We start from the raw sequence: 25273 nt of genomic DNA on the forward strand, positions 1-25273 counted from the left end.
AGTGCCCACGAACATATCAATCATATCTCCCCAGAGCCTTAAATATAACAAGATGTGTCTATGCGTGACGGACAGCTAAGTCTATTATAGGTGTTTGCCCCCTGTGTGTCTGACGGGGTTCTACCGTTGGTTGTCCTCAGCCCAAACTCTGTAGTAAGTGCATTGAGTTGGATAGCTAGCGGTGTCCATCTTTTAACAGGCGGTACATTCAGTCGGGGGACAGCCCATTTCCTATTGTCTTCCTCAACACCCAGCCTGTCCTCTATGCCCAGGGGCTCAAAAGTGCAATTAAAATCTCCTGCAACCAGGACTCTAGAATGGGGCGAGCAGTTGGCTAAGATTTCTACCAGGGTTGTGACAATGGGTGAAGATCTGCCCCCTTTGGTCCCCATTATATAGACATTAAACAGGTCAAGTGTACACTCCCCCCCCGGATCCCCTAATGGTAAGCCTCAAGATGTCGAGACTCGAGCTTGGTTGTTGGATAATTGGCAGCCCAGGGCAATCTTAACCCAAATGATCAAACCACCTGACGGACCCCCTTTCCCCACTGTGGTGGCAGGCAAGCAGAAACAAGTGTAACCTGATTTATACAGTGGAACCATATACCAGGCTTCCTGGAAGATGCAGATATCAACACCCTCAATCAGTTCATTCCAATGGGGGATTGACAATTTACTACTTAGCCCTGCCACATTCCAAGAAATTATCTTTAGCTGGTGATCTGGAGCTGAGACAGATACATTATTTCTGCTTGAAGTATGTTGGCTAAGCATAACAGGGACTTGGGGCTATATCAGGGAGTCTAAGGATGTAGGGAGTTCCACATCCTGGGCCCTCTAGATGTCAATGGGGGGACTACTTAGACCCTTCTTCCCTCCCAGGCTGTCTGCCAGTGGCACCGGATCAACGCGATGGGGCCAAGATGTTATGCAGGCTGTGCTTTAAGTTTGAAGGGATGAGATGTAATGCCTGGTGTGGCTGGCACACATGCTGTAGTCAATCTATGGCTTCCAAAGAGGTCCCTTCCACTGAAGTGGTGGATAACTGCCTGGTAGTTTACCTACACCCAGTGACAGGCGGAAACTGCCTGAGCTGTGTAGATGAAGTGTCAGGGGAGAAGGTACGGTACTCAAGAGCGAGGAGGTTTACAGCCAGATCAGCCCTAGTCATCGTAGCTTGATGCAGTCCAGGGGCTGGGCATAGGACGTACATCTCCGGGCCCTGGTAATATCGTCTCTTATCACTGAACGGCAGCCCCTGACATGACGAATCCAGTGAATGGCTTTATTAGTTAGAGAATTTTTAGTTTCTGGGGCACTCGGTGGGCCGAGCCTAGGGACTTTGACCTTAAAGATTTTTAGGGCGTTAATCGAGGGGGGGTAGCCGAGTTACTCTGCAATTATGGGCTTTCCCAATGGGGCGCTACACCAGCGTGTTTTATAGGAACATGAGGGGCGACTAAACTACAAGGATCTTTATGAGTACTGGTTTTGAAAGTGGTTGGATAATTGATCTTAAGGTTTGATAGGGTGTGCTTATGGTTTGGTGCGTTAGAGGTGGGGCGAAAGGGGCCCACAACCTGTTATGTCCCTGTTCTATATAGTCGGCATGTGTGCCCTGTGAGGTTGTAGACAACGTTCTGACAAAGAATTTGCACCCTGCTGGCTAAAAGGTTCCTTCTGAAATATGGATTTAACCAGAGCATTGAGTACTTCTATCATCTGCCTCATGGTTCCTATCTCGGACCTGAGCAACGTAACAAGTGTCCTGTGATACTGGGTTGGGCTCTTCGTTAGGCCCTGTGTTGAAGGTACAGGGTGACTGGGGAGTATCTTCTCTATTGCTATTGGGCAAACCCGCCAATGGTGAAAACCTGTTTGCACAAGGGATAGGAGGACCGGACTGTCGCTCAACAATGCAAGTGGAGGAGTTTATAGCATGGAGGTCCTTCTCCTGTGCTACCAATGGCTCTAGTGATGTAACTTTACTAGATATAGAGGCCTCCTTTCGGGGAGGCTTATGGAACATTGCTGGGATGGTGATTGGGCTGGGTGGACTGGCAACTTTGGGAGAAGATTGGCCATTGAAGTGAGGCAATATTGTTTCGGCTTCTAAATTGCCTTCACATTCACTAATGAGGGTATTTATTCTATCCAACACACAGTTACTACCTGCATGTTTGTGTGATTTCCTTGCCTTTTTTCACTTGCCAGCCCCACCATTGGAACCATTTCCTCCTCCTACTCCCTCCATAGTGTTCCTTTTGCCCATGATTTAGCCTAAAGAAAGTGTTTCGGTTAAAGACTAGCAATGACCCACAGAGTACCTAATGCCTAAGGTGCTGTCAGTTAGTAAAACTTAACTCTAAAATACACTAATATATTAAAAAGTCATAGGCCCATACTTAAAAATCCAGTGCTTAAATTTGGTATCTTGATTCTACACAGGGCCTCCACATGTATCGCGTATAACACAGATAGTTCGCACAGTACCTCAGTGAGCAAATATCGATTGTGGAGAAGCGTGGCTCAGTGGTTAGAGGCGGCAGACCCGGAAGCTGAGATCGGCCGTGGACCAGGGTTCGATTCCCCGCCTCAGCGGGACTCGGGCTCAAAAATTCCACGGACTCGACAATTCTCGCTCCGGTGCCTACTCGACTCACGGGGTCACACTCTGCAACTCTGGGCAATATCTTGCTTAATCTCCACTACGGCCCCTCGTGGCGGGATGCCTGGCTTTCACCTTGTGGATACCCTGCCGGGGTATCTCACAGGGGAATACCAGGACGGGTTCCCTAAGCAAGCGCCTTGATGCCTTCGGGTGATACGTGCGCTATATAAGTCGCAATACATTTACATTTACATTTACTGACACGGTCCAGGAGTCCAAATATAAGGGGGGTGGCCCTGCCCTGCCTCTTCCTGGCAATGACGGACAAGGACAGGTACGCCCTCACACGTCCAACACTGCTGGAGCCCTGCTGTGCTTATCAAGCGCCTCCTGCAGTGAATGTGGTGGCTGCAGGAAGCTGCGAATGGAGGCGGGTCCCTGAAGTCTCCAGGGAAGGAGGAATAAAGGCAAATGTTGGTGCTGGCTGAAATCCACATTTTCAATTATGTGCCAAAAATAAATACCACACTATCATTTCATTAACCAACGATTATGGACACACTCCTCTCTTATTACTGAAGACCCTGTCAATTATCTTCAGCAAGAAAATATCTATTGAACCACAGATCAACACCAATGTTAAGAGCAGCAACTAATCATGCTAAGGAACCACACCAGAATTTCAACAGTCTCAGGACTGGTAAGACATCATAGGAGCATGGTTTCCAGGCAGTGGCAGTAGTCGGCCTACCAGTTAACTGCAGCAGTAAGATTTATAGGGGAACTGCTAGAACTATTCTACAAGGAAATGTAGCTTGCACCCTCACTGCCTGAGATAGACCTGTTCTGTAAAAAAGAGTACCTGTTTACCATGCAGTATAAGGAGCAATTTTGTAAAACAAAATAACTGGGACAGATAATAGATGTAAAACTATGTCTAGATTTTTGCACCAACCACAGACGCAGGACTACAATGGCAGCAACCATCAAAATAGATGGCCCACAGTGGTATATGCCACATTCCTATAATGCAAACCAGATGTAAGAAAGACAAAACAGCACACTGTTTAAAAAATATGTGCTGTTCTCTCCATTTCAGAATGTTTTGACTTTTCCAGGAAGAGATAATGGATATTGTGAGTAGACCTGTCACACATGAGCTACTCAGTCTAGTTTTCCTTGCCTTCTGGGATTGTAGTTAACTAATATTGGCAAAAACAAAAATTACCACTTCCAGAAAGTAAAAGATAAATGAACATTGTTGCACCTGTGTCTGTAATAGCAATTATTTTGTTTCCTACATCTCGCTTCAGTCAAGAAGACATGAGGATGACAATACTTTACATAAAAGTAGTATTACAGACAGTGGGCTTTGGTCCAGACCCCTTCAGCTACTGGTTCTCATGCAGTCTTCAAGGCTTGGGCTGCTGTTCAAGTCCTTGGCACTTTATGGAAGTTTGCATTGTCTTATTACCTTTTCCATTAGGTTTTGGTGATAGGGCTTCAAGCTGTCCCATATATATTGCTCGCTTTACATGCCCAAACTACTTTACAAGTGGGTCTTGCCAGTTGAAGACAATTGTAGCATAAGTATGTTGTTTTATTCTTTTTTATTTCTATTCAGTGTTTTATATATCGGGAACATGACCCAATTGGGTATCAGAGCACTTCACAAATCTATAGCATTATCCTTGCGACAGTTAGTTAGATGAGTCCTGTAAAAAAATTAATGAGCATAACTATGAACCTTTGAATGAGAGCATGTGTAACTTAAAATAATACATGTCCTAAAAGAGTACATACATATGACAATTAGTACAGTGGACTGTAAGAAGCAATTAGTCTGTTTATAAATTATAGAGCTATATCAAGGAAAATGATTGAGGCTGTTTATTCAGATAGTTTCTCTCCTATAAATTGGAATAGTCTCTTATGCTGCATTTATGTAATCTTCTGGAGCGGGCAGATTAAATAAATCGAGAGATTATCGGGACAGTCTCTAATAGCCCATTGATGTGTTAGGCCTGTTGTTGGTTATGGAAGGAATTTGCTCATCTGAAAGATCTTAGCTTCCTTCTTGAATACTGAAGTGGTCTGGATTCTTCTAATGTTTGGAGGAAGCAAATTCCAGATTCTAGGTGCAGCTCCAGAGAACGCTCTATCATATGTTCTCTTCTTATGGAAGATCAGGGGTTTCAGTAGAAGATCTCTGGCATTCAGAGAATATCTGCTTCCTCCAGATATTCTAATTTTCTGGGCTAGTTACATTGGTGTTTTGTAGTGTATTGCTTTGTGTGTGATACATGCCAGCTTGAGTTGGATTTTTGCTTTGTAATGCAGCCAGTTTAGAACCTTCAGGTGTGGAAAAATGTGATCGAATTTTCTAGATCCTGTTATGAGTCTTGCAGCCAAGCTTTTAGAGGGGCTGATGAAATCTTAGGTAGTCTGAATAAAGTTGTACATCCGTATTCAATCCTCTAGATGACTTTATGCCTGGACTGCCATTTTAAGATCTGATGTTTCGATGAATTGTTTCAGTTTTCTAAGATGGTTCAGGTGAAAGCAGCCATTTTTTTGCCATTGAGTTGATGTAGGTTTGCATGTTTAGGTTCTTCCCTAGCGTAATTCCTAGTGACTTGATTGAGCCCACTAGGATCAGGGTACAAATTAGTGCAGTGATCATCTTGGTCCATTTCTTTATTGCGGAGGAACTTTTCGGGTGGATATCAATAGGAATTCTGTTTCTGTGTGTTTAGTTTGAGATGTTTGCTTGTAAACCATTGAACGGCCAACATCAATGCCTGGTTCATTGTCTTGATCTCCTCCAGTGCTGAAATTTTGATATAAATCTATGTGCCATCTGCATACATGTGGAAGGAGATTCTTGCATGCTGTAATATTTCAGTCAGTGTTTCAACTTAAAGAGTCAATACTGAGGGAGATAGCGTTGAGCCTTGTGGTTCTCAAATCTTTGGAATCTATTCTCTAAGAAGGATTTAAACTATTCTATGATGTGTTCCCTATACTTCCATCCTATTTTTAAGTCGCTCTAGCAGTTTAACATGGTTTACGGTGTCAAAAGTGGATGATAGGTCAAGAAGAACTAGAAGACAAGTTTCCTTATGGTCAAGTGCAAGTAGAGTGTTATCCACTATATGGGGAATTGTTCTTTCCATACTGTGACCTGGTCTGAACCCAAATTGGCAGTCATCTAATAGAATAAATTCAGTAATGTGTTGGCTCAGTTGTTGCACACATTTTTCCAGTGCTTTGGCTAGAATAGGAATGTTGGTCACTGGACAAAAATTATTCGGGTCAGAGGGGTTGCCTGTTGTTTTTTTTATGATGGGGATCACTTCACCGGTTTTTACACAGTCTGGTAAGGATCCTTGGGACGGCGAAGCATTAATAATCTTAGTACAACTGGGGATGTCAATATGGTTGATTGTCGACACATTTTGAGGAGGGAGGATCATTGTAGTGTTTGTTCGGTTTTGTAGTCAATAAAGTTTTGGCAATTTATCATTGAGGTCATATAGCTTGAAGGTTGACCATTGAGCCTAAATTTTTAGCATTGAATGCGTGGATTAAATTGGATTATCAGCTAGTGTACCCTTTAGGTTAGGAGGGTTATTAGAGGCAACCTTAAGATCGTTCCCCAAGGAGTTGGCTTTTGCTGTAAAGAAGGATGAGAATTCCTCACAGCTTATTTGAGATTTTGATGGTATTTGTAAGGGTTTGGCCATTTTGCTAGATTGTAGTTTTAACATTTTGAAGAGTTTACGTGGTCTATTTTTGGCGTTTTCAAGTTCCATTCTAAATAAGTCTTTTTGATTTTAGAATACTTTTGTTGTAGGTGTTTCTAGTCTTTCTTAGGAGTTTTAGTTGGGGGGATGATGGATGCCGTCTCCATATCTATTCGGTTAGTCTGAGATTTCGTCTTTCTTCATTTAGAGATCAGTTAAACCAAGGATTTTTATTTTTATCCAGTATTCTTTTCAGTTTTCAAGGTGCTATCGAAGCAATTATATTTGCCATCTTTGAGTTATAGTGTGTTCGCTAATGTTTTCCATATTATTAGGTGGTTGAAGTTCTCTCTCGCAACGTGCCGCTAATTTCTCAATGTTAAGGCCTTTCGAGTCTCATGCCCATTGTTTTCGTTTACTGAATGCGTAGCTAATTTCTCTTTTTACGGCGGGTAATTGGAAGGTAATGACATGGTGCTCTCACCAATCGCAGAGAATGATCGAGATTATTTTAACAGCTTTTTCTTTGGAATTGATCCAGTCTAGCACAGAGCCTTTAGTGTGAGTTGGTAGAGTACAGGCTTGAACAAAGGATTGGTCTGCTAGGAAATCTTTAATGGCATTGACCTGATTATCATTAGGATCGACCTAATGAAGATTGAAGTCCCCAAGGAATGTATCATTGGAGTAAGGTGCAGAATTTGCTGTAATGATTTCCATTAGTAGTTCCATGAATGTGTCCTTTTTACCTGGGGGTGGAAAAACGTGTGCAATTTCCAAATTTGGTTTTATGTATATCTTAAAGAAAGTCCAAGGTATTCACATGAGTCAAGAGGGTCAGGGTGTAGTTTAGTGATGGAGATGTCAGATTGATGAATACAATCAATGCCTCCACTGATTAGTGGTTGCTGAAATTCTCTTGTGGAAAGCAAAACGCAGAAATTTCACTGTTATTTTTCTGCCTGCAGAACGGAATTGTTCCTGATTCAAGGGTGGGAAGAAAAGAAAAAGCACAGTTGATTTTGAGGTAATGTGAGGATCAGCGTTCAGGTAAATACATTGCTCGGACCCTTAACTGCACTACAAAGCAACTTCTCCAGCAAGGGAGTCTGCTTGCAGCGCTTGCCTGCAGCTCCTCCTGGCAGGCAGGTGCCACACTCAAACTTACCTGGTGGGAAGTTCCCTTGAAGAACAATGTTGGTGGTGGCCATTGTAATCAACTTAATGTGCCTATTATGAAGTTGAATAGTTGAATGCAAGGCTGGCAGTGGCTCAAAAATGTATTATTCCTTAAATTTTTGAGTGGCCAGAACGAGGTATTCTTGTTTTGCAGTGCATTTCACCAGCCTTCCACCCTTTTTCTAATCAGCAGATGTGGAAATGGAAAAACTGCCTGCAGTTCACATCTGCTTTTCCTGAATGGTTAAAGATGGTATTTTGCCCATCACTAATTGTAACTTCATGCTCCATCATGCCTTACATTGCCTCACTGTTGTGTTGATGTCACCACACTCTCATGAACAATATAGTACGTAAGAATGCCAGCAAGGGATTTATTCAAATACAAGTATTTCTATACAAATTTGTAAATCATTCAGTATGTAGAAATGTGACATAATAACTCAGTTGAAGTTATTTTAAAGTAAGCTCAAACTAAAAATGATTTCAAAAGCAGATGAATATATTCATAACTTTTATATTGAAAGACATACATCTTCATATACACAATAACAGGGGTTCCCAAAAATAATCCTCATAACATGTGACAATGGTTGTTGATAGATTGCATACAAATTTGAGAACCATATGACAATGTATTGGATATCCACTTCCTATATATATAAATTTGGCCTGTCAAACAAAAGATACTAGGCTCTGAATAGCATGTTTTAACAATGACTAGGAAGGAAGTTGCATAGTGTGTTGACGTTTCGGTCTCTATCGTTGCATATCAGTTAGACCATCTTTAGGACGGTGGATATTTCAAGATCATAAAGGACCCCTCCTATGAATTATTTAAGAAATAAACATAGCTAACATAATTCAAAAGTTATATAAGGAGCATACACCTGCAGTGAAATAAGCTGTATACAACTCAAACACATTGAAAAAGACATCATATGGTGGGTAATTGAGGTTGTGAAACCGATAGTTTGGTCCCCGAAAACAGATTGGGCTTTGACAATCAAAGAGAATAGATGAATCTGAAAAATGGACAGTGTCAGGAAGGGCCTTTATTTGTCTGTCGAGTGGCAAACATCGTCAGTACTATGACTTCCGAATTAGGAGATGGCATATTCCTTGATCTGGAAATTATGACCTGTAGACATTACTGTATTTGATATTCATTTTGAATTTTATGTTTATTTTGAATACAGCAATTTCTCTCTGACAAAAACATTGGGTATTCACACAGTTAAAACATCTATGGCGCATCCACACGTGTTAATCAAAAATGAATTTAATGTTGCAATATATTTAATAGAACACTGAAGTACCTCTAGGCAGACCTATATAATTTTATCCATTGATTATATCACTGCATATTTCACCAAGGATGCAATATATATAGACAAACAGACATTCCTTTCATTGGAACATATTTTTATTTTTCATTTCATTTATTCTTTTTTTCTTTCATAAAGTTCGTATTTGATTATTTTTACAGATATATTTTCTAACACATTTTATGTAAAACAATTTAGATAGTGCATAGTTTGACAAGGTGCTATTTCAAAAATTAGGAACCCCATAAAAACATCACAAATTCATACCATTCATTCCACCAGACATACTTCTACACTCACTACCCGTTCTCTGACAGACTAAACTAACATGTAATACATAAATCAATAGACATACAAAAATGTTATTGTGAAACCCCTATGCGTTTTACTAAGTCAGATGTTCAAAAGACTTTTCACTTTTTCCTTTTAGTACATTTTCCTTTGTAGCAGGGTTTCTGTTCTCCCACAGAACTGTGCACAGAGGATTGGAACCTCAGCGAATTAGGGTGACCCAAAACTCACCTTAGTACCCAACAAACCCCTTACCGAGCTAGCTACAGTGTCTCATTGGTCATAACAAACTCCCAATGTTTAGACAAACCAGAACATGAGCTTACAATACCTCAGGTTACGTGGAACACATGAACACTCTTTCATTATACAATCATTTCAAACCAGAACGTGGAGTAAATGAGGAAACGTGCACATTTGAAATATTTATTTACTAATGCCGTCTTCTCAGGCGCAGTATCTTAGATAATACAAGGAAACATATTATCAGAAGCAAAGTTATCAGCATAGTTACTAGTCCATAGAAAGCAAATGGTGACAGCATGTTAACATGCTGTAATGAATAAGAGTTAACAACACTTATTTCTCACCCTCCCTAACACACATATTATATTAATAGCTAAGAAGGTCTCTTTGGGTTTTAGCAGGGCGGGCCCATACCTCAGGATCCTAGAATGAAGAGATCACATCAGCATACACCAGCTCTCTCTGCATGCGAACAGCATCAAGTGTGTTTGTGTGCTTCAAGCAAAGCAATATAAAACCCGCCTAAAGCCCAAAGTTGGCAGAAGCTGCACTTATGTTATGTCTATGAAGGCGCGAAGATCAGACCTCATAACAATTCTGTATTGTGTTATTCCCGAAGCTTCAGCACTCTCTGTACAGACATAGTTTATTAAGCAAAGCTGATATCAGAGTAATAACATATTATTCTCATGTAACCAACCACAACGAACTACTAGGTTGAAAGCTAAATCAACAATTAAGTGTCGTGTGCAGAAGCAGCAAAAGGAAAAATGGCGTTTAAACATGTAATGAGCCTATGCTAACTTAACGCATTATAAAGATATACAGTAGCTATATGACACCCCCCCATGATCCGAGGACGGATAAGATAAGATAAGATAAGATAAGGGCAACTACATGAAAGCAGAGTTCAAGAACTATGAACAACCTTATTATTACGAAAAACTATAGTAATCAAATTAAAACTCAAAAAATGTCAATTTCAAAAGTCAACAGCACTCAAGCCAATAGGACGGGGAGGTGAAAAAATGCAAACAATTGGGGCAGCATCATAAACCATCAAGGCAAGACCGAATATGCAAAATATGCAGCAACAGCTTCCAACAGGAAATCACCGTCTTCATCCGAAAACAGTTCAGCCATCCAATTCAAAAGAGGAAAAGAACAAACGTGTTCTCCCAGTACCGGAGTCTCTATTACCATCAGAGGACAACTTGGTGGGTTTTCAAGAAAGCTCAGTGCCAAAAAATCTTGCGCTGCTGTAAGAGTGTTCCAAGGACCCATTAGTCCATGCATCGCTGCTAAGGCCATAATCCTGTCGTCAGTACAAACCAACTCGTGAGTAACGATGGGACTCATCAGCTGATTAAAGTCGACTTCAGGAGAAACCGGTCCGCAGAGACACAAATCAAGGGCCCAGTCAAAATCACAGCTTAGGCAATGAAACACAGGCTGGGCACAGGTGAAGTAGGAAAATCGAAACGATAATCCATATGCCGTGCTTAAAATCGCAAGCGGCAGCGTGTCATAATATTCAAGCATCCGGTTGTGAAACAGCGCCAGGAGGGGCTGGGCGGCTCCTTCCACATGTGGGGCATCCATATTTAAGGACGCAAACAACAACTAGAACGGCTGCCGCTAATGCCAGTATAACCGGGAATCCACCAAACAAACTTGAAAAAATGGAATGAAAGAAAGCAGGGATGACTCCAAAGATTTTTTCAAATGAAGTTACAAGACCACTGCTAACAGATTTAAAAAAATGCGCCAGCCCAGTTGTGGAGGACGCGTTAAAGATAGAATGTACCATCTCGCTGAAATGCAATGGTAAATCAGTATTTAAAAGGGCCTGAACCTCAGTACGGGTATTAGCTATGTGAAGAACGAAAGTTTCCCTAGCCGAACTCAAGGCCACTTCTTTCTGGGACAAAAGAGCCCTTATTCTGCTCATGCCGCTGAACTCTGCTTTCAAGGTTGGGATGCGTGGCCAGATGGAAACATCCCTATTTTCATGCGTGGGTGGGTACAGAACATTTCTGCAGCAAACTACACGTTCAGTTACGGTGACCACATAAGCTACACCTCTAATTAACCCGCAACAATCTTCATTATTTAAAAGTAAATAACTTCCGTTTCCCAGCAAGGTAAAAGTCGGGGTAATTGCAGGAACTGGAGTCCCTTTTAAAACACAGGCTAAGTTAGGCCGGTCTTGGTTACAAGAACCGTGCAATTGTATATGCCTACACATTAGCGAATGGTCTGGTGTTTCTGTACACTCCTCCCCTTTCAGATAAACCTCCTGTCCGTCTTTCAAACATCTATAAGTGAAAGGGAGGGACCAGACTTCATGGAGAAACGCACTACCTAAGGGCTCATAGCGACCTATGGCAACATATCTCATACAATTTGTAAACTTATACAAAGCAAAAGGTAATGTTATCAAACCGTGGATAAGCCACGTTGCATCGTTGGCCTCTGCCACAGAAAAAGGCAAGGACTCCAATCTCTCAATATGTAACATGGAAAACGAAGCATCTCGCATGGAAAGCAAGCGCTGCTTGTCAGTCAAATTAAAGGGGGCAAAGAGAGAAGAAACATTCATGTAGGTCCATGGCACCTTACCAGCTTTCAACGTTTGAAGGGCCCATGCAAATTGCATGATAGAACGTAATTGATTCTGACCATGGTATAACACAGACACTTCATCATGCACAATATCCACTACAGAAGACACAATATTATCCAAAGTGTAAATGCGGGAAGAAAGCATGTTAATACTATTATCTACCACAGCAAGCACTTTTTCTAGATTTGCTTGATCTATAGCTCTAAGGCGTGTCGCCGCCTCAATCTGTGATGTCTTCCAGATCTCATTGTAAACAGCATATATCCATCTTTTTGATCTACCACTAGCCGGGCCCTTTATGAAATCATTTAAATCTACATCATCATTCAGCTTTGCAAGATGTAATTTAACTGCAGACAATTTAGAATGTTTCAACCAATTTTGACATAATTTGCCCACAGAGTAAGTCGTGACAGAATGCTCGATTTCAAAACGTGGATCAGGTCTGACCTGTGTAAAGCCATCAGATAAACCTAGAAAACGGTGCTGGCATGAATCAGCACTTCTGTGCCACATCAGCCAACCTTTTGGATCCATACTGGATATGTTAAAGGATGAATTTAACAATAGGGTTTGCAAGTCCCTAATCGAAAACTGAGTATAATTACTCCAGCCAGAATATTCCTCTAACTCAGGGATGGTCGGAGTATTCAATTTTTTTAGAAGTAGCCAATCCAAAGCATGTTGTCTGTGAAATAGAAGAATTCAAAAACAACATTTGATTCGGGATGAGACAAGCACGGTGCAAAGCCTCAATGCCTTGTACCTGCCAGCTTTTAGAACCCCAAACAGATTTTAAGTCAATAGTTTCCTTCCATAATTCATAGCCGCCAATAGCCAGCTGATCAATAAAGGACTTCGAGTACAATAATTTGGTATCGGTAAGTCTAACCTTGGACATAGGCTTCTGTGTCATTTTGAAATAAAAGGACTCGGGATTAGACTGATTGAAGTCAGTGAAATAAGTGTACTTCTTTAAAAAAGTACTTGAACTGCCTTGTTTAGGAGCTGGGCAATGCTCCCATTGTGTATAATTTACAGAATTCCTTCTAGAAGTTGTTTTATGTAAGAAGTGATTGCCAAAATGTTGAAAGCAAAACAAATCACCATAATTAGCAGATTCTAAGCATAAATCTTCAGCATCAAAGGCAGCATAGTATTTCAAATCAGAAAACAAAGACTCTACGGCCTGAACATCCCAATCATCAGAACGTATGTTTTGTTTCACTACATCCCCCATGTTAACTCTAAGCACATTAGGGACATTAACAACCTCGGTAGGGCCATGAATTTGAAACCTAACGGCATCCCACACTATCCCATCAAGGACAGGCCGAGCAGTGATGTTAACAAATGGCAAGTCTCTTTTCAACCGGTGTGTAAAATACGATGAGGAAAGGGGGGCCAAAGTTCCATTCAGATGTCGAATGCATGTTCTTTCTTCGACATAGTGTCCATTCATAAGTCGGAAAAAATAAAACACAAACCCAATTGACATAAAGAGGTACATTGAAAAAAGCACCAGCCAAATATATGTCCAAGGGGGAATTAAAAAATGTTTTTTAAATAAGCTGGCATAAACTGCAAAACGTGAGGGTTTCTTCGAGGCATTGGAAACAGTGTCAAATGAAAATCTGGATTCCGTGGCCAAACGGGCTTGAAGGTCAGGCATGGACAAGTCAGTGGGGTAAGTATAGTCTATTTCAGCAAGGTCTGTACCGGGTAAAGTACTTAATAAAGGACTGGAAATAGCAGGCAACTCGATTGCCACTTCAGTTTCATGATTAGAAGCAGTGGGCAAAACTGAATTTCTCACAATGGAAGGACAGGAAACAGCCGGTGTCATGCTAAGAAGAATCGTCCACTCTGTGTATCTTGACATTGTCAATTGAGATAAACCTGTTTTCCTTACGACCAGGAAGTGGTGGTAAAATGACTGTTCTTGTGCCCTTCACTACAAGTACTGGAACCGGAGCTCGATAGGAAGGACCAAATTCTTTCTTGTTATCGATCTTCTCTCGTACCAGTTCTCCAACTTGGGGTAGCCAGCCGACTACCGGGATCTGCAACGCAACATCCGACGTGGAGGGCAAATGTTCCTTTGCAAGACTGTCTCTGGTCTTATGTAGATCCTGTAAAACATTACAATGTTCATCTACGTCAAAGGTTGTGGCGCGAGCCATGCAGTCTAGACCGTCAAGGTCAGGGACGTACATCTTGATGCCAAAGAGCATTTCGTATGGGGTCCGCCCACCCAGAGACCTTCTAGGGAGATTATTAAGAGCACGCTGCACGCCATAGAGGTGGGCTAGCCAGTTTCTGCCAGTGCCTATAACTCGAGCTGTCAAAGATTGCTTTAAATCACGGTTCATTCGCTCCACTACACTATTACCCTCAGGTCTGTAGGGAGACGAAAACTTGACTTGGACCCCCATCGAAGTCATGGCATCCTTATACGCCTTAGAGGCGAAAGCCGGACCCTGATCCGAATGGAAGGTACCACAGGCAAAAATCCCTACAAAGATGCGCAAATCTCTAATGACAGTCCGTGAATCAGCGCTGCGATGGGGCCAGACCCACACAAAGCGTGTGCATGAATCAACTGCTACTAAGATGTACTTATACGCAGTATCAGAGGAAAAAGGACCGCAGTGATCTAAATAAACACAACCTAGCGCCTTATTAGAAATGTACAACTGTGTCTGTGGCGGACGCGCAGCAGTCGAAGGTTTAATCTGCTGACAAATGTCACAAAGAAGGACATAATCACGCGTCTGTTTGTACAGTCCCCGCCACCAGAAACGTTGTTGTAATTGAGTTACAGTGGCCGAGACACCCGCATGCGCAGACGCCACACCTTCATGAGCCGCTGTAATCAAGTCAGCCCTGCGATCCGAGTTGGGAATCAAACGTTCCCCAGCACCAGGAATTTTCACAAAAGGAACCTTTTCGGGACTTAAGTGGTATGTGTACTTCGAAGGGAACCCCGTAGGATGTTTACCTCCCTTCTCAGTGGCAGCAACAGCCTCCAAGATGTCACTATCAATCTTACTTTTGGACCGAGTAACTGCTGCAACTAAGTATGTAGACACCGCTGATTTCGCTGCTTCATCAGCAAGCGAGTTACCGACAGCATGGACTCCAACACGCTGGTGGCCAAGAGTATGAATTACAAAAACGAGCGGCAACATAGCCTTAAGCTCCGCCACTCGAACCCAGATCATCTTATGTTTTATTGTGCTACCCTTGGAATCACGAAAGTCATTCTGAATCCAAAAGAACAAGTTTTCATTGTAAGACTGGACACAGTAGAAAGAATCACTTACAATGAGAGCAGTAACACTAGGATCAGCGTACTCCAATGCTAGTAAGAGAGCACGAAGCTCTGCCAATTGTGCGGTGCAATCCCCCAGTGGCAGCGTGTGCACTTCCCTGGATATGAACTCATCGTTCAACATAGCACCGACCACAATGGCGCATGCGGAAACGTAGGCATGTTTAGAGCCATGCGCAACCTGCGCCGAACCCTAAGTGTAAATGATGCAATGGAAGTCCTCCAAAGGTCGCATAGCTAGAGGAGCAGGATGAACAAACTCATACTGCAAGTACTCTTGCGACCGCAACGAGGCGTAAAAAATAAACGTGACATCCGTGGACGTCAAGGACGCAGCCCACTGAATCCACCGAGGGTGCAAAGCTTTTGAATTTGGTACACTGGCTTTCGTGACTGTATCCAAATGAGGACAGGGTGTAACAACCAACATGCGTTTCCCCTGTGACAGAGCCCGTTCCTTAAGAATCGCCATCTGCACAGCTGTTAAAACCTTTTCCACAGTGGGAAATCGCATCTCAGCCGAATTGTACAAGTGTGACTTGTAAGCAATAGGTACCGTGTCTCCTTCATTAAAAGTGAGGTACGTGAAACCCACTGTCCCCGGTATTATTCTTATCACCAGGTTGGTATGGTTATCACGAGTCAGTAAGAACTTAGAAGTGAGCAGATCAGCCTGCAAGGACTGCAAGATGGCTGAGTGCTCAGGCAGCCAGCATGATTTGGAAAAAGTTGGTTGTATCAAAGCATACAAAGGCTTGATACGCTGGGCAAATTCCGGAATGTATGTCCTCCCGAAATTCAGAAAGCCCAGTAAAGACTGTAATTTTTTCAGTGTTGTAGGAGCGCGCAATTGTGCGCATTTCTCCAAGAAGTGAGGTGCCAAACCTCTACCTTCATTGTTGAGCTCATAGCCCAGGAACAACACTGTGTACTCGGCAATGTGCGACTTTGCAAAGTTAAATTTGTAACCCATGTCTGCAAAGTTACAAATGATTGAATTTACACGACACAGATGCTCCCAAATTTCGTCGTCCGTGAGATATATGTCATCCACATACGAACAAGCATCTGGGTCGATCCTCTCCAACAGAGAGACTATGCGAGCGGTAAATATACCAGGACTATTCTTATAGCCCATTGGGAGACGCCGGAATTGTTTTTGGACCCCAGCGCATGTAAAACTGGTCCATTGGGAGCTAAAGCTGTCCAATCTGTGGGCATAGAAACCGTTGGATATGTCAAACGTTGTTTTAAAACGCTTACGCACTAGACTATCCACTAGGGCAGAGCCGTGAGTATTCTGTACTGCACAGTTACGGCAATGCGAGTTCAAATGCCGGTAATCCAATACCAAACGATATGATCCGTCAGGCTTGGTCACAGTAAAAATAGGATTATTCATCGGTGACACACACGTTTCAATAACACCCTGATATTCTAATTGTTCAAGGATTTCCGCGACGGAAGCTTTTGCCTCACGCCGAATGGGATATTGAGGTTGAGGCTGCGGCTGAGACCGCAAGGGAATTTCGTGGCAAGGGGACAATTTATCCCAACCACATTGGTTACGGTACAGAGCCGGTGCGAGAGCCCGAGCCCACTCTTCTGCAAAATGCTGCGCATGCTCTTTCGAGACTGTGTTCGCGAAACTGGGGAGGATTACCTCCTCCCCTCGCGGCGCCGCGAGCACAAAAGGTGGGGGCCAGTCAGCCTCCGAAAGCAAAATATCATATGTAGAAGAAAGATTTTCCCAAAATACCCCTTTGACGGTACGCTGTATGTCACCTTCAATTAACAGGACAATTTCATAAAGTCTTTCAGGGGGAGCAAGTCTTGTATCGGCTGTTTCTATTACAACGTATACATCAGTCGCTGTCACCCTCAGTAGTGGACGCAGCGCCTCTCTCACTATGGTAATCTCCGCCGCGCTGTCCAGCAAGGTCAGAGCCCACGTCAGATTCCGAAGCCGCGTTCTCACTATCTGTGGCATATCGATGCGCTGTTAAGGCTGCGACTTTCTTTTTCGCAAACTGCGGTCTCTTTGGCGTAGAATCCTCCTGCTTCGCTGCGCCGTCTGTCTGGCGGGACTGGCCACGTCCTTGTTGGCCACCCCTTCCTTTACCGCCTCCTCCTCCACCGGTCTTCGGAGCCGATGAGTCCTGAAAGGAACGAGGAGAGCGTTGATCAGAAACCTGAAATCGATCAGGTGATTTAATCATCGCGCGATCGCGCAAATCATAAACTCTCTCTGTCGGTGCAGGAATTTGTGGCGCAGGATAAGAATCCTGAGTCTGCTGTTGTTGCTTCCCCTGTTTCTGTTTTTTAGGCCAATTCTGTTTATTGGACTTGGGCTGGACATCTGCTGTAGCAGACTGCCCCTGTGGTTGTTTTTTCTCCTTGATAGGAAAATATTTCAGACCTTTACTTGTGCGACCTATAGTTTTATATGCGACCACAACAATCTTCGCTAACTGTCGGGGTTTTTCGGCATCGGGTAGAGCAGCCAAAGCATTCGACACCTGAAAGTTCACCGCATCTCCCTTTATATTGGAGAGGATGAGATCGCTAACAATCTCAAAAGAACCACACAGGCGCATACCCAATTCAACCGCTGCTTCCGGTCCGTGATCATCCTGAACACGTTTAACGATCGTAGGCAGTACGGACATTGACGGGGTGCCGAAACACCTCGTATAAACGGCCGCAAAAGTTTTCCCCCAACTTTCACAGTCAACGAGTTCAGGAGTTAAATCCTTAGGCAAAGTAATCGTCAACATTCTATGTTTATCAGCAGGAGTAGAATTCGGAAACACAGCCTCCAGTTGGTCAAATTTCTCGGCAAGCCAGAAAGGGAAATCATCTTTATCATCGGGTCGCTTACCAAAAACTGAATTGACCATAACCGGATTCAGTCTTAAACCGCCATGTTCCGTCTGAACGGCCGGACCCCCCGGGGGGCCTCCCGGGAGATGACGACCTATGTATTGCACTAATGCACGAATCACGGCAATCGAAACAACATGTAGTCTGCGAATATCCGCTAAGGGACAAGCGCCGTGATTCGGGTGCGGGGTGAATCCACCCAATGCAGGCCAATTTGTGCCTGGAATGGACAATGGACCCAACCTCGCAGCGGACAAAGAGTGGGGTAGGGCGCCATCAAACCAAACGCGATGCTGCCAATGATCAATAGGTATTTCCAGTGCCCTGTACGGTGTATATTCAGCCGGTACAGGTGAGGGTGTGTAGGTGTGGAACACACCAGAATTTGCGTCCACTCCCGGAAACGTTACCCACGAATAAAACAGTTCGAAAGGGTACGCCAGATCTGCACACACCACTAAAATCACAGCCAAGCCATCTAACGGGACTTGGAAAGCCTGTAAATGGTTGCGCACCGCAATGCGACTATGCTGCGGGATGGCCACAGCCTGCGCCATGATTACACCAGAAGTACTGAAAAACAAAGGAAACTTTGTAGCACAACTGGGTAGTAATTCAAAGAAACCGTTTTAGATAGATTCAAGCTTGAAAAGACCTATTTCAAAAAATAGGTAGGTTTCACCGACACCACCGTTTTCCGGAAACGACAGTGAAGGGGTTAAGGTTTGAACGATATACTACTTGAGTGTCATGATTTAAGTCCACCAACGTATGGGCGCCATGTAGCAGGGTTTCTGTTCTCCCACAGAACTGTGCACAGAGGATTGGAACCTCAGCGAATTAGGGTGACCCAAAACTCACCTTAGTACCCAACAAACCCCTTACCGAGCTAGCTACAGTGTCTCATTGGTCATAACAAACTCCCAATGTTTAGACAAACCAGAACATGAACTTACAATACCTCAGGTTACGTGGAACACATGAACACTATTTCTTTTTTTTTATTGTTTTTTGTTGTCAGGCAGACATAGACAAAAAAAAAAAAAGAAGAAATTCATCAATACATGAGTATACATACATAGTTAATATCATATAGCATTGATACATGATTTTGCGTGCATAAATTATATCACATAGCATATAATAAAGCAAGTGGACCATTGGGTATGAAAAATAAATAAATGAAGGGCCAGCAAGTGAAAAAAAAGGGAAGAGAAAAAAAAAAAAAAAAGAGGGGAGTGGAAGAAGGAGGGGAAAAGAATAAAAAAACATTAATATTTCTTACAATAAAACATACCAATTATATTGCACAGAAAATGCCAGGGTCATTCCATAAAAGATCCCCAATTTTTTTCGTGTTTTTTTATTGCGCGTATTCCCCTAATGTTTGCTAGGGCTAATTCCATTGAGTGTATTTCGCTCACCAGTGCCCACCAATTCCAAACCGTTGGTGTGTCTGTGCTGATCCATGCTCTAGCCAGGGTTAGCTTGGCGCATGACATAAGTACCGTTGCCAGAGCGGGCTGTGAGAGAGGAACAGGATATAAGTCTAGCAAGACTGAAGTAGCCGTGAATATAGGCAGCTGAATCTTTTTCATTTTTAAAACATTTTGAATATCGCACCAAAAATTCTTAAGATTGGGGCAGGAAAACAACATATGTGCCAAATCGGCAGCTTCAGTAGAGCATTTGGGGCATTTATGCAGTTTCAATTCTTCTTTTATCAATCGTCTTTTATTTTTGCTATTTAGCCCTGCTACGTTCCAAGCTAAACTTTTTATTTCATACATTTAAAGTGAAAAAAAAGGAAAAAGAGATGCAGTCTAAAGTATCCATATATATTCGTATACTGCCTAATTTTATTACCTTTAATATACAAAAACAATTCTAGTAATAAAAGGTTAATCAACTCTCTCAGCCTGACAATATTTTTCCCCCTGTTTTTCCCCTTCCCCCCCGTCCCCCCTTCCTACGGAGAAAGCCCTCCCCCCATCCTCCTCCCCCCTAGTTCTTACCCCTACTGGGGAAGAGCCACCCTTCTGCAACTGCTGCCGCTGAAAAGGCAGCCTGCAAGGCCGCTCGCCTTTTCTGTATCATGTTATTCCCGAAGCTTCAGCACTCTCTGTACAGACATAGTTTATTAAGCAAAGCTGATATCAGAGTAATAACATATTATTCTCATGTAAACCACAACAAACTACTAGGTTGAAAGCTAAATCAACAATTAAGTGTAGTGTGCAGAAGCAGCAAAAGGAAAAATGGCGTTTAAACATGTAATGAGCCTATGCTAACTTAACGCATTATAAAGATATACAGTAGCTATATGACACCTTTTTTCCATTTATCTTCTTCTTTCTCTTTTTATATATATGGTGATCCTCTATGTAAGGGTCTCAGATGCGTACGGCCTACGTACGTTTCGGTGATTAAAGTTAATTGGTTCACCTTCTTCAGGGCCAAAGGAAAGAATAATAAACAACAAAACAAATATATATACTCTCTGTGTTAAAACCAAGGGGTTCTTGAGTCTCTGAAATAAGAACATATTATATTCAAAATTAGTCACAGTCTTTTTTAATGCATCATATATCAATTCATACTTTTTAACTACATGATTTACAATTATTTGTATGCCATAGTAAAAAAAGCAGGCTCAAAACCTGTATGTGAGCCATTTTTAAATAACCAGTGATAGAAATTAGAAAACACCCTGTGTCTCCTTAGAGAAAAAGAATTAAAAATATACAGAAATGAGGCTTTGAGATCAAGATTTTATCCGAAGCAGTCAAAAAATAGAGATACGATAGTTAGACATATCACTAACTATCCGTGTATTTAACATTCAGGTTTAAATCTTTAATAAGGGATAATGTTGGTCTTTTATCCTGTGGCTATGGCGGTATTGCCCTGATGTTTATAAATTTACCTGTAAGAGACTGCAAGGACGGATCTATCCACACTTATTATGCGTGCTGGTAGGCTTGCCAAAAATCACTGAATTTCTATGATAAAAACCAATGCCAAACGTAAGAGGTTATCTTTTTATACTAGCAGTGTTAAAATATAAGGCATATAAGGTTATTATCGGAATTGGAATCGAGTCCTACATGGTACAGGTATTCATTTCGTAATAAATAAGCTTATCCTTCTTCTGTGCTTTCGTGTATATCTTTAACAGTAACACCGTTTATGACGAAAAAGTGGTGATGACCTACAAAAATATGGTATATCTTAGAACATTGTATGGTAATGATAATACAGTTCTAATATTTAAAAGATCGAAGATGTGGCATTACCTGATTATAAATTTACAAATGCTCAAACTGACTTTAGGATGATGTCACAGGCAGTATTTCGTCTAGTTAATTTCGTGCCTCAGTCGATTTGTCGCATTTCGTTCTACAGAGAATAGACCCAAATATATTATATGTATCTATAGATTAATATTGTTTAGATTTATAACATGTTCTTAAAGATCTTAAGGGTATATTCACTAATAACATAGAACACATTCATCTATCTCGCATTAGGTAACAATTTATAAAGATTTAGGAATCACTGATTGGTGCCTAATAGTCAAAGTTCAGTCTATGCGAGAGTTCGTTTTTAGTTAAGGGACAGGCTTTACATTCGCTATAGTCTCTATAACGAGGAAAGTTTAGAGTAGCCGACCGCACACCAACTCAAAAAGGTCACCTCACCTGATATAACACAAAGCTATACGCTTACGGGGTGTCGTCCGGTTTGTGCACCGCCACAGATTTAGCGGCGCTTCAAGATGTGTATTTAAGGACCTCCCATCTATGACACACGGCAATCACCTGATGGTGATTAGCAGTCTTGGTTTGTGTTTTGCAGCGACACAATGGTAGGACTACTAAAGTCAGTCTCACAACCCATAACGGGTAGATATCAAAATAGGACTCCTAGTGGGAAGAGATTGACTGAAGTAAAAATGGCTGACAAATTTACAAACAACGAGGTTATAAAAACTCAAGGAATTTACAAACATTATACAAGGGATAAGTATAATGCTATTTAGTGAGAATATTTATGTCTGTTGAACATGATCTCAACTTAATTATTCATATGCAGTAAAATATAAGGTCAATTAGCCAGGATATTGTGAAGATTCTATAGACAGATAAACATGACAGAAGATGTTTTTAAAGGTTTTTCTCTCATGTATCACCATCATTTTGTGTCCCAATACTTAGTCACTGTCCTGGAGATTTCATCAATATTTTATCCTTTCACTAAGTAGTCACTATCCAAGCTATTTCTTCATTGTGGCCATATCGTACCGTGTCCAGATTATAAATCCAGAAAGTTTCACGTTGTTTCCTCAATCTGGTTATGTCTCTGCCAGGAATGGCATGTATGCGCTCTAATATGAGCCATCTCATGTATTTTTCTGTATGGCCATATTGGATGTAATGTGATACCATTGGGGCATTCACCTTTCCTGTTCTCACTGCTGATTTGTGTTCGGAAAGTCTGGTTCTGAGTTCTCTTGCTGTTTCTCCAACATAGCCTAAACCGCACGGGCACATTATGAGGTAGACTATGTTGGAGGTTTTGCAATTAGTCATCTCTTTTAGTTGGCCAGATTTTTTGCCATATGTCCATTTTTCTCCTGATATAACTAGGTCACAAGCATGGCATGCGCCACATTTATGGTTGCCTCTGTTGGAGGGGCTTCCCATCTATGGTTAGTTGACGAGTTGCCTCATGATTTTTCCATCTACTGTGGACTAATTTGTCTCTGAGATTTGGGTTTCGCCTAAAAGCTACTATAGGTTTACTTAAATCTTCGGTATGTTCATTGGTGTTCAGAATCTTCCAATTTTTGTTTATAACTTGTCTGATCTTATTGTTTACGGTTGAATGGTTTAAAACACAGACTAGTTGTTTGCTGGTAGTTTGTGCGGAAGGATTGAGTAAAACATCTCTGTTATAATATTTGGCTCCTTTCATAGATTGTCGAACCAATCTTTTGGGGTACCCTCTTAACAGCAATCGTTCGGATAGTGTGGTTGCGTGTACCATAAAGTCCTTCATACTGGTACAGTTCCTTTTAATTCTTAGGAACTCCCCGAAGGGGATAGAATCTTTCTGGCTTGCTGGGTGGTAGCTACCATGCTCTAGGATAGTATTTTCCGCCGTGGGTTTTCTGTAGAGGCTGACTGTGAGTTCTCCCTCAGAGTCCTGAATCCAGATATCAAGAAATTCTACTTTTTTAGATGAAAAGTTATAAGTAAACTTCAAATTCTGATCTGCTAGGTTTAGCCGCTCTATAAATTCCTTGAGCATATCTTCTGTCCCTGTCCAAATGAAGAAGACGTCATCTATGAATCTATGCCACCTTGTTACGTTTTCATAAAAAGGGGCAAGTTCATTGAAGATGTTTTTTATTTCAAACTCCCCTATATAGATGTTTGCAATGCTGGGGGCACAAGAGGCCCCCATACTGACTCCCTTGATCTGATGAAAAAGATCTTGTTTAAATTCAAAGAAGTTATTTTGAAGGACAATTTTCAGACATTCTAAAATGAAGACATCTGGTCTCTGCCCCGGTGTCCTTGCCAGGAGCGCTGCCACCGCATCCATGGCTTGGTCCTGGGGTATATTTGTGTATAGAGATTCTATATCACATGTCACTAAAAATTGTGTGACATTATTAAAGGGTGTGTGTTCCAGGGTTACGATCATGTGGCCAGTGTCTTTTATGTAGGACTCATAGGTGGTGGTTAGAGGGCATAGGAAAGTATCCAGGTACTTGGAGAGTGGTTCAGTACTTGAGTTTATGGATGCCACTTTGGGTCTCAATGGAGGGTCAACAGCATTTTTGTGTGTCTTAGGGACACCATATAATGCTGGGGTGACTGGATTTGATTTAATTAAAAAGTCCATTTCTTTTTGGCAGATAAAGCCTTCAATGAAGGCTCTATTAACCGTGTCTTCAATTTGTTCTTTTACAGTAGTCAGAGCTCGCCTATTGATCTTTTTGTAGTGCTCTTCGATACTTAGCATCTGGTAAATTTTATTAGAGTAATGGGTAGTGTCCATCACTACTATCCCTCCTGCTTTGTCGCAGGGTTTAATTGTTATATCAGTGTTCTCTTGTAGTAGTTTAAGGGCTTGCCTTTCTGTCACTTCTAGATTGGATTGAGGTTTCGGGATATATTTAAAAAAAAATTCTAGTTCTTTTAAGACATTCTTCCCAAAGATGCCTACTTCTGGGCCTAAACTGTCCAAAGTTGGGGTAAAAGTTGATGGTGGTTTACAGCCCGACAGATTTTCTTCTTCTTCTCTGTTTTCCAAACCATCAAAGTATTTTCTTAACCTTACTTTTCGGAAAAATGAAAAAATGTCTTGGGTAATTTTATATCTATTGGCTATTGAGCTGGGAACAAATGAAAGGCCTTTACTGAGAACTTTGATTTCTTCAGATGATAGAGTATGTTTAGATAAATTGAAGATGGGGATGGTGGAAGAGTTACCAGTTTTTATTGTTTCCAGTATTGCTGCTTCCTGGTTTGTACATATGGCTGAGGTTGTGGAGGGTTCGGCTGTGGGTATTGATTCGTGTTCGCGCCAGGGTATCGAGATCTGCCCCTGCCCCTCGATAAAAAAGGCTGCCTAGAACCTCTGTTATATCTGCCTGAGTATTGGCCTCTCTGATTATTTGTTTGGTAGCCATAGTCAAATTTTTCCTCTCCTACATGTCCTTCTGGATCTGAATCAAAGGAGTTAGTTTCAGCAAAATTCTGTATCCTTACTCTTGTGTTGTATCTCTGATTATATTGTGTTTGGTCATATGATCTAGGTCCCATTGGGGTCTGATCATTCTGCTGTATTTGATAGAAATCTGGTCTTAAATATGGATACATTTTTTCCTGTGTGAACCATCGCACATCTTTTTTCAATTTATCCATTTTCTTTTTTATCAGATATGTGTCAAATTCCTCAATTTCTTCATTTATCTCTTGGAGCGTTTTTTTGGCTTCCTCTATCGCTGGACTCG

At 41.8% G+C, this 25273-nt stretch overlaps 1 protein-coding gene across 6 annotated transcripts in view; it reads left to right on the plus strand.

The window, feature by feature from the left end:
* The window catches only part of DDO (D-aspartate oxidase), a 292677-nt gene that overhangs the window by 202644 nt on the left and 64760 nt on the right, over nucleotides 1-25273 (plus strand). The window contains exon 1 of one of the 6 annotated variants that reach the window (XM_078647000.1): nucleotides 7359-7386. The exons of the other annotated variants lie outside the window; for them this stretch is intronic. The gene's annotated coding sequence lies outside the window, so the exon portion shown is untranslated. Of the gene's footprint in view, nucleotides 1-7358; nucleotides 7387-25273 lie in introns of those variants that run through there. 6 annotated transcript variants of the gene reach the window in all.

This window comes from Lissotriton helveticus, chromosome 6 (genome assembly GCF_964261635.1).
Source record: "Lissotriton helveticus chromosome 6, aLisHel1.1, whole genome shotgun sequence".
NCBI classification, from domain to species: domain Eukaryota; kingdom Metazoa; phylum Chordata; class Amphibia; order Caudata; family Salamandridae; genus Lissotriton; species Lissotriton helveticus.